Raw genomic sequence first — 15,244 nt, 5'->3', positions numbered from 1 at the left:
AGTTGACTATTTATTTTCTTTTTCTTTTTTAATTTTAGGTACATTGGAGTGAAAAAAATTATTGCAAAGGTGGACATAGGCTTTATGTTTAAGGGCACATTTTTATCACAAGTGATATGAGTGTTTAATTTGAAATTGTATTTAAAGAGAACTGTCTTATCCATTTTGGGGGCGGGGGGGTTGTCAGGGCAACCAGGTCAGGTTTCCCTGCGCAGGAGCGCTCACCAATCAGATGCTGTGCTGCCATGTCCTCCACACTGACATCTCTGGTCATGTGACACTGGGCATGTAACTAGGAAGAGTGGCCTATTTAAACAGGCAATTTGTTGGCCACAGGTTGCCTTAGATTGGTGCATTTTTCTTGGATTGTCTCACTAGCCTTATTTTCTGATTCTGACTTTCCTGATTTCCTGACCTCTGCTTTGGACCCCGACCTTGACTTTTGTCTTAGGTTCTGAACCTTGATATTTCACTCACTGGTTTTGATTCCTGACTTGGTATTGTGTCTGATTCTTGATTTCTGATTATGCCCTGCTCTCCAGCTAATGACGTTGGCGTGGTTCTGACTCTAAATTTGTGGTTCCTGCTTCGGTTTAGTTTTGTCTCTCCTAGTCTGACCTGGCTTGTCTGTTTCCAGTTTATTCCTATTTTGTGGTTCCCAATCTATCACTAGTTTATTATTATTTTTCTCTTTGTTCTTTCCTTCCCGTTTTGTACCTTGCACTTATTTAGGAAGGGACTGTCGAGCAGTTTTGCGCTGCTGTCTAGGGCGGATTGTGCAAGTAGGTATGGTCTGTGGGACAGGGGCGTTCAGGGTTCACTGCTCCTACTGTGACAAAAACTTTATACTTTACTTTTTTTGGGGGGTCAGGTCTCTTGTGAGTGACCTCATCATCTTTCAATATGAAAGTACGGGGGTTGATAGTTGTTATTTACTTCAAATTATCTTGGAGTTATGAATCTCATATCATTCATATTTATGTCATATGTGACATTTGAGTAACATTTTTATTTTAGCAGAATTTGTGGACTCTCACTATTACTTTACAAAATAACGGGTAGCATATTAATTCAATACCAACTTTCATAATGCAGAGCACCCTCTCAATGACAACAGCTGGAATTGTAATGGATAACTTGTAAATCCATTTTAAGGCTCTGATTTAAAACTCCAAACTCGATGAGGATTCTAAAGAGGATGTATCACATCTCGGGATTGCCCCTTAATCTGAAAATCTGAGATACAAGTGCCAGATCTCAAAACAGACAACTGTAAGGGTTTCCAAATGGTCTTCTTGTGTTAAATCTCCAGTAGCTGACAGTGGAAGATTCATAAATCTCACATGATTTTAGCTGGGGTATTCCAGCTTTCTTCATCTGCTGGTGTATAAATGCAAAAAAAAAAAAAAAAAAAATGGTAAAAATACAATTCAAGTTTAGAATTATTCTAGCTATACATTGGGCAGTTTCTAAAGAATATTACCATACAGCTACTAAATGATAACATCATACTAAATAACTAAATAATACAGTCATACTGTGCCTTATTGATACTGCTGTAAGTCACTTAATATTAGTGCCATACAGTAATAAATGGCAGGTTTCAATGGATAGTGAAGTGGATAATACTAACATACTTGTTGGTCTACATTGGTGAAATTGGTAATATCAACATTCCGAAAGACACAAGGCAGTGAAGAATTTAACTGCCGAAATTCCTGGTGGTTGACAGACCGGAGGGGTTAATTCCACCTTTCTCTGTAGTCTCAAGCAGCGAAGGAGTTAATACAGTGATGGAGTATGGCGGCAGAATTCTCTGCCGGCATACAGTATTTAAAGGGAACCTGTCAGCTCTGAAACACCCAATGTTGAGCCCTGTCTTTGACGCTGAATTTGATTTACTCATCACATAAAGCGTCACTCTTCTTGCACTGTTCATTTAGCACACTTTACAGTAAGGCAGATGAGGCTGATGATTGTCGGGAAGGGGACTGCTACTATTACATGCAGCGATCTACTCTACAGTATGGGGAGGAGCATTTACTAATGCCGTCGCTCATCACCTAACAGTATCATTTTTTGGAGCAACAGACCATGACTAGACAGAACAATCTGCTGCCAGCAAATTATGATTTTTTAGCCTGCTTAAAAATTGCAAGCACTTTTACACAGGCAGATCATCACTAATAGTGTTAAGTGAATCGAAGTTCACAAAGTGGACTTCGATCCGAATTTCAGGAAAAACAAATTTCTTTTTCCTACAAATTGGGTAACAATCATACTTAACTCATCCCTTTCACCGCAAAGAACCCAGCGGCCACCACCTTGATTGAAGATCGCGTGCGAAATCCGGTGCGCAGTGACATATGACGTCACCACGCCAGCCGACATGATGACAACATTACGAGCTGTACCAGATTTAACGGTAGATCTTTAATCAAGATGGCGGCATCGGGATATTCACAATCAAAATGGATGAGGTAAGTATGATGTTATTTATTTATTCTTTATTACAGACTTAAATATTAAAGTCAGATGCTGCGATCAGCAATGAACGCGGCATCTGAGAGGAACAATGACGGGGAGCGGAGCAATCACCGTTCCCTGCCATTGCACCCACTATTTACAAAGAACTGCACATGACAAAGTAATTTGTCATGAAGTCAATTTTTTTTTTTTATTCGGCAAAGCAGCTAAATCGAATTTTCTACAACTTCGCTTAACAATAATCATCTACTACGAATGCTTATTAGAGATAATCTGGCGGACTATCTCCAGGTCTAATACAGCCTTAGGCTGGGTTCACACCTGAGCGTTTTACAGCGCGTTCAAACGCGCTGTAAAACGCTCAACACATGAAAACCAATGCTTCCCTATGGGAATGGTTCTCACCTGGGCGTTTTACAGCGCGAACAATCGCGCTGTAAAACGCCTGACGCATAATCAAGTACTTGAGCTTCTTTGGGGCGTTTTGACGCGCGTTTGTGGCCATAGGACACTGCAGTCAATCACACAAACGCGCGTCAAACGCGCGTTTACTATTACAAAAAACGCGCATTAAAACGCGCGACAAAAACGGGCGTAAAACGCGCATTTGAGAAACGCTCAGGTGTGAACCCAGCCTTAAGGATAGTTAAAACTGTGCACCTGTGATTGAACAGCAGCACACTTCTCCCTGCATTATGATCTCTCTACCAGATGACTAAGAAGGCACAGAAGTTCTGTTCGCCATTAGTTAAAGTGTGCACAATATGTGGCGCACAGGACTGACAGAATCTATGGTGGAGGTGCTCACAATAAAGAGGAATCACCCTTCCTCTGGAATAGTGATAAATAAGAACAAAAAATACTGGGCACTCTCACTGTACACGAGACCACATAGTTTAATAAAAATACTGCAGCTAATACGAACAATGGTATTAATACATAAAAATCATACAATGCATAAAAAATATCGAGTATCGTCAGTGACAATATAAAATACAATTATATAAATCCGGATGAATAAATTACTCTAAAAATTGTGTGAATCTTCTGGGTGGTTCAGGTGAAAAAGTCCTTCTACTGCTTATAAAGTCGGTTGATAAAGTGCAATGGTACTGTCCCTTTGGGATATATAATCCCACAGTTCAACTCTCTTCCAATTAGGAGAGTGATAGATTTGCAGATTAGTTGCAGTGATAAATATGCAGCGTCCCGCTATACTCACTGTTCAGCTGGGATTAGTTGGCTATTTCCCATAGGTGCTTTATCCTACTGATGTTCCGGTACAGTTGATGGCTGTGTCCGGCCCTCGTCCGTGCTTCTACAGTTCCTCTCGATACCTCTTGACTGCCGCTCCGTAAGGTTTGAGAGCCGGCACTCAGTGGGTATGCTGTCTCCCTCTTCCGCGCTGGACTTTGTTTGCACGTGTAAGTGCACCTTGTGCCACTGTGCAGCGGTCCTGTTTGAATGCGCGTCAGGTCTTGCTTCTCAGGGTTGAATTGGCACTGGAGGTATCTCAGCAGATATTATTCCCCGTCAGGGGGTCTTTACACCAAACGCGTTTCGGGGTTTGTTACCCCTTCCTCAGTGGTAATGAATCCCCCTTGTGTCTTTCTTTATAAAGCCATTGCTAATTGGGTTTTCCTAAACCGCTGTGGGATCTGATCTCTTCCCACAAATCCTGGTGCGGATTTAGAGTCACCATTTAATTAAAACATCCATCTATATTCACAATGTTAAAATTTAATATATAACATCCAAAGCTGCTTCTCTGTATCATGTTAATAAAAAGACGCACAAACGCTACATTATAAATAAATTCGTAGCAATGTACTCAAATACCCCAAACATATATCCACTACTATTCTTATAATTTCCTATTTGGGAGGCGTCCGCACTGCCGCTATTGTTCCTGCGGCATTAATGCGGTTAAAACTTGAATTTTCCACCCTTCTTAGAAATAATTGCATATACACTTAGCACCCCTAGTACTCTGTATATAGGAACATTAGGCCCAGATATATACAAAATATACTGCACCCCTCATTATTTATTTTCTGTTTTTCATTTTTATTATCTACAAATTTTCAGTCTCAATACTGGAACTAATATTTCCATAGGGGAGAGACAAATGTGTAGGTACGCAGTTCATATGTGATCCTCTAGATCTGTCAGGTTTCCGGGCTGTCGTTGGGCTACATTGAGTTTCAGCTTCCTCCAAAGATTGTGTTTCTTCCATTTTCTAATAATTGTGCCAACAGTTGTTGCCTTCTCACCAAGCTGCTTGCCTATTGTCCTGTAGCCCATCCAAGCCTTGTATAGGTCTACAATCTGTGTCCTTAGACAACTCTTTGATCTTGTCCATGGTGTAGAGGTTGGAGCGTGATTGATTGTGTGTGTGGACGGGTGTCTTTAAGGCTACTTTCACACTGCCGTTTTGGCTTTCCGCTTGTGAGATCTGTCATGTGCTCTTACAAGCGGTCCAAAACGGATCACTTTTGCCCTAATGCATTCTGAATGGAAAAGGATACGCTCAGAATGCATCAGTTTGCATCAGTTCCGCTTCCATTCCCCTTTGGAGGCCGACGGTTTTGGTGTCTGTCTGACGAAACTGAGCCAAACGGATCTGTTCTGACACACAATGTAAGTCAATGGGGACGGATCCGTTTTCTAAGACACAATAGAAAATGGATCCGTCCTCCATTGACTTTCAATGGTGTTCAAGACGGATCCGTCTTGGCTATGTTAAAGATAATACAAACGGATCCGTTCATAACAGATGCAGACGGTTGTATTGTCTGAACGGATCCGTCTTGGCTATGTTAAAGATAATACAAATGGATCCGTTCGGAACGGATGCAGACTTTTTTATTATCTGAACGGATCCGCACCAAACGCGAGTGTGAAAGTAGCCTTATACAGGTAACAAGTTCAAACAGGTGCAATTAATACAGGTAACGAGTGCAGAGTAGTGATGAGCGGCAGGGGTCATATTCAAATTCGCTATATTTCACAAATATTTTGTAAAATATTCATTGAATATTCGTGAATTCGAATATTCGTTATATTCAACTTTTTTTTTACTAGAAAAATCGCCAAGGTAATGTTCGCGTAATATGCGAATATTACGCCATAAATACAGGCGTGGGTCAAAAACAAATATATAGCACTATAGAATATAGTGCTATATATTCATTATTTAGAATATTCTTAATTTTTTTCCATATGAAATCATGATTCCCCCCTGCTTAAGTTACTTAAGCAGGGAGGAATCATGACTTCAGATGGAAAAAATGACTTCAGATGGATACAAATATTATAAAAAACAAATATATAGCAATATAGTGTTATATATTCATTTTTTAAGAATATTCGTAATATTCTAAAACAAGAATATATAGCAATATAGCGGAAAAAAAACGAATATAGAGCAATTTAGCTAATATAGTGCTATAATCTTCTTTTTAATAGTTGTAATTTGTTTCCAATCTGAACTTCAACTACAATTCAATTACAACTATTAGACAAAGAATATTTTAAGACTATATTAGCTAAATTGCTCTACATTTGGTTTTTTTTTCGAATATTCTCTATATTGCTACATATTCTTGTTTTAGAATATTACGGATATTCTAAAAGATGAATATATAGCACTATATCGAATATATTCTTTTTTTAGAATATCCGTCTTTTTTTTCAACCTGTACAGTTTTTTCACTTTGGCATACTCCTCCCCGCTCCCCGACAACCGTCCCTGTCACCATGGGAACGCCTGGGGGTTAGACTATACAATCGGATCTGAGTTTTCACGATCTCACTGAGATTGTGAAAACTCAGATCCGATGGTATACTCTAACCCCCAGGCAAGCGTCCCCGTCACCATGGGAATGCAGGGGGTTAGAATATAATAAAAAAAAAAAACAAGACAGCACTACTCACTGAGTCCTTTCAGCTAATCCGTTTGGTGGCGGTGCCCACAGTATTGAGTCCTGGCCTCTAGTTCTCCTCAAATAATTGCAATGTTGCAGAAAACTGCTGCACTCCAATGATATAGAAATTCTTCACGTTTTATTCACACCCAATGAAATCGTGAAAACTCATATCCGATGGTATATTCTAACCCCCAGGCATTCCCATGGTGACAGGGATGCTTGTCGGGGAGGAGTATGCTGAAGTGGAACAACTGTACAGATTGAAAAAAAAAAGACTAATATTCTAAAAAACGAATATATTCGATGTAGTGCTAAATATTAGTTTTTTAGAATATTCTTAATTTTTTTCCATCTGAAGTCATGATTCCTCCCTGCTTAAGTTGCTTGTGGGCCAATGACTCATTGGCCCACAAGCAAGAAGCATGGAGGAATCATGTGTTCAGATGGAAAAATATGACGAATATTCGCTATAATGAATATATAGCACTATATTCGAAATATTCGCAAATTTTTTAAGTTGCAATATTTGAGATAAAAATTTGCTATTCGAATATTCGCGCTCAACACTAGTGCAGAGAAGTAGGGCTTCTAAAAATAAAAATAAATTAAAAAAACTGACAGGTCTGTGAGACCCAGAATTCTTGCTGGTTGGTAGGTGATCAAATATTTATTTCATGCAATAAAATACAAATTATTTAAAAATCATATGTGATTTTCTGGATTTTTTTTAGACTCTGTCTCTGACAGTTGAAGTGTACCTACAATACAAATTACAGACTTCTCCATTCTTTGTAGGTGGGAAAACTTGAAAAATTGCCAGTGAATCAAATACTTTTTCCCCACACTGTATCTATGTACTGTAGGATGTAATGTGAAATTGTGGTCAATTCATAATCTACAGTATGTCATCCACTTTTGGTCTGTCTCATTCAATATTTCATTCACACCATTATTACGATATATGTGACAAAACCTGAAGGGACGAGAAATAGGAATTCATGATTTGCATTTGTAATATAAAAAAGTAAACTTTGTATTACAATAAATAAATAATCGGTAATCCATTGAGGCATCTCTTTGCGCACCCTTCAATCCCCATAGTGTATGTCAAAGAGGTATCCAGTGTGCACAAATATAACTTTTCCCTTTCGCATCACCACTGGGATGCTTCATTGCGTTTTCAGAAATTAGGGGCCTTGGTTAGGGAAGAGATTGACAAAGACTACTCTCACAAAGCTTCAATTTATTTCCACTGTAGTATTTCTAGTGATGCTTTTTGTGACTTTAGCCAGCCTTATCTCATGGACTAAAGCTGTGTACACACGGTTCAGTCACTTCTGTTTGCCTCCTGGGGTGCCTGTGTTTAACCATTAACATCTTTTCAATTATTTATATGTTGTCTATCTATTTCAAGGATATACGGTAGGTAGTGAAAAACCTAGAAGGTGAGTTTATATCTAGGAAATAGTAAGAGAGCAAAAGGAATGTATCATTAGTGTGAAAATAAAATGAGGACACCGAGTACACCTTAGTATGGTCATCTTACTGTGCTTATGACTGGGACGGTTTTTGGGGTATAATTGAGGGGAAATGCCCCATATATATTTAATTTAGATCATGTCAATGAGGATAGTTTGGTTATACCATTTACTATTCCTTAATAATTCATAATTATTATTAATGAACAATGTTTCTTTACTAAGGATCATTAAAGGTGTTTTCTGGTTCTCAGTTTTACCTTATCCACGGGATAAGGGCTAACGATCCGATTGGTGGGGGTCTTACAGCTGAAACCCCCACCAATCACGACAATGGGTACCCCTCAGAGCCCCCCTCCCAAAAAAAAAGAAAAGTTTTAGCATGCATGTTGTCACTCCATTCATCTCTATAGGAGTCACAGAAATAGCTAAGCACTGGAGGGGATAACTTTTTTCAACCAGTATACACTTTTAATGGCTAGCAGAATCGCGAAGGTTACATCCTTCACCTTGTGGTCTAAACAGTATGCAACTATAAATGATGGCTCTTGACCTCAATTTAGCATGATCACTGAACTTTCTAAGGTTTATAATGGCTCCAACACTGATACATTAATACTGCATGTCTAAATCCAAAGTTATTTGACTTTCTGACAATTCATAATTTAAAATCCACAACAATGAGAATAACTAATTGGGGTTGTCTCATGCACACCACTTTTCAAAGGGTCACTAACTTTTCTAATAACTTGTGATATGTCACAGAGACATTTCAAAAGTTTGCATGGGTGGGGGTCTGAGCACTGAGACCCCCACATTCCCTAGAACAAGGGGAGAGAAGCGTATGTATGTAGCGCTCTCTCTCCTCCCTGCTTAGGATGGAAATGAGACAAGCCCACAGACTTCATATTGTGCAGCGAGGACAGAGAGAGCACTATGCATGCGCTTCTCTCCCCTTGTTCTAGGGATCAGTATGGGTCTCATCCCACAGGGAGATTGGGGAGGGGCTCAGTAAATGTTTTTTTGAAAAGTTAGTGGCCCTTTAATGAGCATCTAGTAGTCTAGCTTCTCTACCCAGAGCGATCAGCTGTTATTGTCAGGGGAGGGCATTACAAACAGCTTTCCATTCTGATGCATATGGTCAGGAATAGTCATGGTAGGACAACCCATTTTGTACCATACTTTATAATTTGTTACTAGAATGCATTTATTTATATTTTAGAACTTTTTTGTTACCATTTTCTGTGTTACCAGTGATTTACTACCCAATTTAAGATTTTGGGCTGTGAGATTGCATTCTCAAGCAGGACAATGTCCTTGTCATCATCATCAGCTACTCCTTCTCTTGCTCACTATTCATGACCAGCAATAAGCTTGTGTGCAAGCTGAACTCCAACCTGACCAAGTTGCGGCCATTAGAGTTGAGCAAACACCTGGATGTTCGGGTTCGAGAAGTTTGGCCGAACTTCCCGGAAATGTTCGGGTTCAGGATCCGAACCCGACCCGAACTTCATCCCGAACCCGAACCCCATTAAAGTCAATGGGGACCCGAACTTTTCGGCACTAAAAAGGCTGTAAAACAGCCCAGGAAAGGGCTAGAGGGCTGCAAAAGGCAGCAACATGTAGTTAAATCCCATGCAAACAAATGTGGATAGGGAAATGAATAAAAATAAAATAAATAAAAATTAACCAATATCAATTGGAGAGAGGTCCCATAGCAGAGAATCTGGCTTCATGTCAGCAGAGAATCAGGCTTCATGTCATAGCAGAGAATCAGGCTTCACGTCACCCACCACTGGAACAGTCCATTGTCATATATTTAGGCCCCGACACCCAGACAGAGGAGAGAGGTCCCATAACAGAGATTCAGGCTTCATGTCAGCAGAGAATCAGTCTTCATGTCATAGCAGAGAATCATGCTTCACGTCACCCAACACAGGAACAGTCCATTGTCAGATATTTAGGCCCGGCACCCAGGCAGAGGAGAGAGGTCCCATAGCAGAGAATCTGGCTTCATGTCAGCAGAGAACCTGGCTTCATGTCATAGCAGAGAATCAGGCTTCACGTCACCCACCACTGGAACAGTCCATTGTCATATATTTAGGCCCCGGCACCCAGACAGAGGAGAGAGGTCCCATAACAGAGATTCAGGCTTCATGTCAGCAGAGAATCAGTCTTCATGTCATAGCAGAGAATCATGCTTCACGTCACCCAACTGTCACAACCAGACAGCTGAGAAGCTCTGACAGAGGCCTTTCAGAACCTCCCCCTTGAGTTTCTGTGTTGTGGTATTCAGCTCCTCCTCTCGTTAGTCTCTCTCAGCTGTCATGTGTTGGATTAATTGCTTCCCTTTAAATTCTTCCCCAGAAGGCTTTTCTGGGCGGCTTATATTTCTTCCTGGAGTATGTGTGCATGCCCATCTGGTTCTCCTCTCCTCTACAAAGTTAAGTGTTATACTGTTATCTGTTATTTTCTGTTTGCTGGATCCCAGGTGACCCTGACTCCCTCCGTGTCTGGTGTAGGGAGCCGGTGGTCGTGTCCCCTCACTATTGTAGGGTGCTCAGGGGTTATATAGTCAAGGTACGTGGATATGCATACCTCCACCATTCGGATCTATGCATAGGCTGAGCAGCCAGGGAAAGTGCCAGGTCTTCTACAGGGGTCTCCCTTTCGTTCCTTAGCTTTTGGATCCAGCGAGTCATTTATGCATGTTGTTTTGCCTTGTTACCTGTACACATTCCGTGACATTATAAGCCGCCAAAACCGTCTTAAGCATGGATCCGGTTTCACTTTTGGCTGAACGCTTCCACGGTCTTTCATTGGAGGTAGCTGACCTCCGTAAGACTTTTTCTCAGCTTCAAGTGACCGGTTCAGCTTGCGTTCATGGAGCTTGTTCTGAGCCTAAGATCTCGCTCCCGGATACGTTCTCCGGGGGTAGTGAGAATTTTGTGCGTTTTAGAGAGGCTTGCAAACTCCATTTTCGCCTTCTTCCCCTTTCCTCTGGAGATGAGGAACGGAGGGTGGGGATCATTATATCGCTGCTCAGAGGTAACGCTCAGTCCTGGGCCTTTTCGCTGCCGGAGGGGGCACGGCCTCTCCGTTCAGTGGATGAATTCTTTTTAGCCCTGGGTCAGATATATGATGATCCGGATCGTATTGCTCTGGCGGAGTCTAGACTACGTCTCTTATGCCAGGGTAAACAATCCGCAGAAATATACTGCTCAGAATTTCGGAGATGGGCAGCTGATACTGGTTGGAATGATGCTGCACTCCGAAGTCAATTTTGCCATGGTCTTTCAGAGGGATTGAAAGATGCATTTGCCTTTCATGAAAGGCCTATTTCTTTGGACTCTGCTATGTCTCAGGCCGTTCGTATTGACAGGCGTCTTAGAGAGAGAGGAGAGATCTCTCCTTCCTGTCATACTCGGCTCCAGGACTGTGCAGCGGTCCCATTCTGTGCGCAGGGGTCTCAGTCGCTGTCAGCCCCTTCTGAGCAGGAGCCCATGCAGCTGGGGTTGATTGCTTCTGACAATAGAAGATTCAGCCCGCATGGGACGGTTTGTTTTTGTTGTGGAGGTATTAATCATTTGGCAAATATTTGTCCCTCTAGGAGATTCAGGCAGTTCTCTGGGTATAATAAAGAAACAAAGAGGAAATAATCTTTGAAAAATGTTCCGTCTGTTACTATTGGCAGGGTTGAGGCGGAAATTGAAGGTTTTCCGTTTGCTTGTAGTTCCCGTTTTGTCCTGCCGGCTAGGGTGGCGCTAGAGAGCAAGAACATTTTTTGTGAGATTTTTGTGGATAGTGGAGCAGCGGTCAATCTCATTGATAATCAATTTGCGATAACTCATGGTTTCCAGGTGTGCGCTTTGAGAAAGGATATTCCTGTTTTTGCTATAGATTCCGCTCCACTTTCTCAGAAATCATTAAAGGGCATAGTTCACAATATCCGTTTAATTGTGAGTGATGCTCATGTTGAGGATGTGTCATGTTTCGTCCTTAGCGGTTTGCCCACCCCTCTGGTGTTGGGGCTGCCCTGGCTCACTAAGCATAACCCCACCATTGATTGGCAAGCGAAGCAAATAAATGGTTGGAGTGACTTTTGCAGAGAGAATTGCCTCACGACATCTGTTTCTGAGGTTGCTACTAAGACTATACCATCTTTTCTCTCTGAATTTTCGGATGTCTTCTCTGAGAGTGGAGTTCAGGATTTGCCCCCGCACAGGGAGTACGATTGCCCTATTAATCTCATCCCAGACGCCAAGCTGCCTAAATCTCGTTTATACAATCTTTCCCAACCTGAGAGGATCGCTATGCGTGCTTATATCTCTGAGAGTCTGAGAAAGGGACACATACGACCCTCGAAGTCACCGGTTGCCGCTGGTTTTTTCTTTGTTAAGAAAAAAGATGGTTCTTTAAGACCTTGTTTGGATTTCAGGGAGCTGAACAGTATCACTATTCGTGACCCTTATCCGCTTCCTCTGATCCCGGACTTATTTAACCAGGTTGTTGGGGCTAAAGTCTTTCCCAAATTAGATTTAAGAGGGGCATACAACCTGGTCAGGGTCAGAGAAGGGGACGAATGGAAGACGGCCTTCAATACCCCTGAGGGCCATTTTGAAAACTTGGTTATGCCTTTTGGTTTGATGAATGCCCCAGCCGTTTTTCAGCATTTCGTGAACAGCATTTTTTATCATTTGATGGGAAAATTTGTATTGGTGTATTTGGATGACATTTTGATTTTTTCTCCCGATTTCAAAACTCATAAGGAACATTTACGTCAGGTCTTGCTCATTCTGCGGGAGAATAAATTATATGCGAAACTGGAAAAATGTGTGTTTGCGGTTCCAGAAATTCAATTTCTGGGGTTTCTTCTCTCCGCTTCTGGTTTTCGCATGGACCCCGAGAAGGTCCGCGCTGTGCTTGAGTGGGAGCTTCCTGAGAATCAAAAGGCGCTGATGCGTTTTTTGGGCTTTGCCAATTATTACAGGAAGTTCATTTTGAATTATTCTTCTATTGTTAAACCACTCACTGATATGACCAGAAAGGGGGTAGATTTTTCTTCTTGGTCAGTAGAGGCGCGTAAGGCTTTTTCTGATATCAAGGAGAGTTTTGCTTCCGCTCCCATCTTGGTGCAACCTGATGTTTCGTTACCCTTCATAGTTGAGGTTGATGCTTCTGAGGTGGGTGTGGGGGCGGTCTTGTCTCAGGGTTCCTCTCCTGCCAATTGGCGACCGTGTGCCTTTTTCTCAAGAAAACTCTCCTCCGCAGAGAGAAATTACGATGTGGGAGATAGGGAATTGTTGGCCATCAAGTTGGCTTTTGAGGAATGGCGCCATTGGCTAGAGGGAGCCAGACACCCTATTACCGTATTTACTGACCATAAAAATCTGGCCTACTTGGAGTCAGCCAAGCGTCTGAACCCGAGACAGGCCAGATGGTCGTTGTTCTTTTCTAGGTTTAATTTTGTTGTCACGTTCCGCCCTGGAGTTAAGAATGTGAAGGCAGATGCCCTGTCACGTTGTTTTCCGGGAGGCGGGAATTTTGAAGACCCGGGTCCCATTTTGGCTGAAGGTGTGGTGGTCTCTGCTCTTTTTCCTGAATTGGAGGCAGAGGTGCAGGCAGCCCAGTCAGAGGCTCCTGATCTTTGTCCTCCTGGGAGGTTGTTTGTGCCTCTCGCTTTAAGACACAAGATTTTTAAAGAACACCACGATACGGTCCTTGCTGGGCACCCGGGGGTAAGAGCCACACTGGATCTCATCGCTCGGAGATTCTGGTGGCCTGCGCTTCGTAAGTCGGTTGAGGGTTTTGTGGCAGCCTGCGAGACTTGCGCTCGTGCCAAAGTCCCTCATTCACGGCCTTCAGGTCCTCTCCTTCCCTTACCCATTCCTTCCCGTCCTTGGACACATCTGTCCATGGACTTCATAACGGACCTGCCTCGTTCCTCGGGGAAGACTGTGATTCTGGTGGTGGTGGACCGTTTTAGCAAAATGGTGCATTTCATCCCTTTTCCTGGTTTGCCCAATGCTAAGACGCTGGCGCAGGCATTTGTTGATCACATTGTCAAATTGCACGGTATTCCTTCAGACATAGTCTCTGATAGGGGCACGCAGTTTGTTTCCAGATTCTGGAAGGCTTTCTGTTCTCGCTTGGGGGTTCGGTTGTCATTCTCTTCTGCTTTCCACCCGCAGTCGAATGGCCAGTTAGAGCGCGTCAATCAGAATCTGGAGACATACCTGCGTTGTTTTGTGGCGGAGAATCAAGAGGATTGGTGTTATTTTTTGTCCCTTGCTGAGTTTGCTTTAAATAACCGTCGTCAGGAGTCCTCTGATAAGTCACCATTTTTTGGTGCATATGGGTTTCATCCACAGTTTGGGACTTTCTCGGGAGAGGGGTCTTCTGGTTTACCGGATGAGGACAGATTCTCCTCGTCTTTGTCATCTATTTGGCGAAAGATCCAAGATAATCTAAAGAGCATGAGTGAGAGATATAAGCGTGTGGCTGATAAGAGACGTGTGCTTGGTCCGGACCTGAATGTTGGTGATCTGGTGTGGTTGTCTACCAAGAATATCAAATTGAAGGTTCCCTCCTGGAAGTTGGGTCCTAGGTTTATTGGGCCTTACAAAATCCTGTCTGTCATCAATCCTGTTGCATACCGTCTTGATCTTTCTCAGACTTGGAAGATCCATAATGTTTTTCATAAGTCCTTATTGAAACCTTATGTTCAACCCATTGTACCCTCGCCTTTGCCTCCTCCTCCAATTATGGTTGATGGGAATCTTGAATTTTAGGTCTCTGGGATTGTGGATTCTCGTCTTGTCCGCGGTTCTCTTCAGTACCTTGTTCACTGGGAGGGGTATGGTCCTGAGGAGAGGATGTGGGTCCCAGTGACGGACATTAAAGCCTCTCGTCTCATCAGGGCTTTCCATAGGTCCCATCCTGAGAAGGTGGGTTCTGAGTGTCCGGAGTCCACTCGTAGAGGGAGGGGTACTGTCACAACCAGACAGCTGAGAAGCTCTGACAGAGGCCTTTCAGAACCTCCCCCTTGAGTTTCTGTGTTGTGGTATTCAGCTCCTCCTCTCGTTAGTCTCTCTCAGCTGTCATGTGTTGGATTAATTGCTTCCCTTTAAATTCTTCCCCAGAAGGCTTTTCTGGGCGGCTTATATTTCTTCCTGGAGTATGTGTGCATGCCCATCTGGTTCTCCTCTCCTCTACAAAGTTAAGTGTTATACTGTTATCTGTTATTTTCTGTTTGCTGGATCCCAGGTGACCCTGACTCCCTCCGTGTCTGGTGTAGGGAGCCGGTGGTTGTGTCCCCTCACTATTGTAGGGTGCTCAGGGGTTATATAG

This window comes from Bufo gargarizans, chromosome 1 (assembly GCF_014858855.1).
Source record: "Bufo gargarizans isolate SCDJY-AF-19 chromosome 1, ASM1485885v1, whole genome shotgun sequence".
Taxonomy (NCBI): domain Eukaryota; kingdom Metazoa; phylum Chordata; class Amphibia; order Anura; family Bufonidae; genus Bufo; species Bufo gargarizans.
This window is presented reverse-complemented; position numbering follows the sequence as displayed.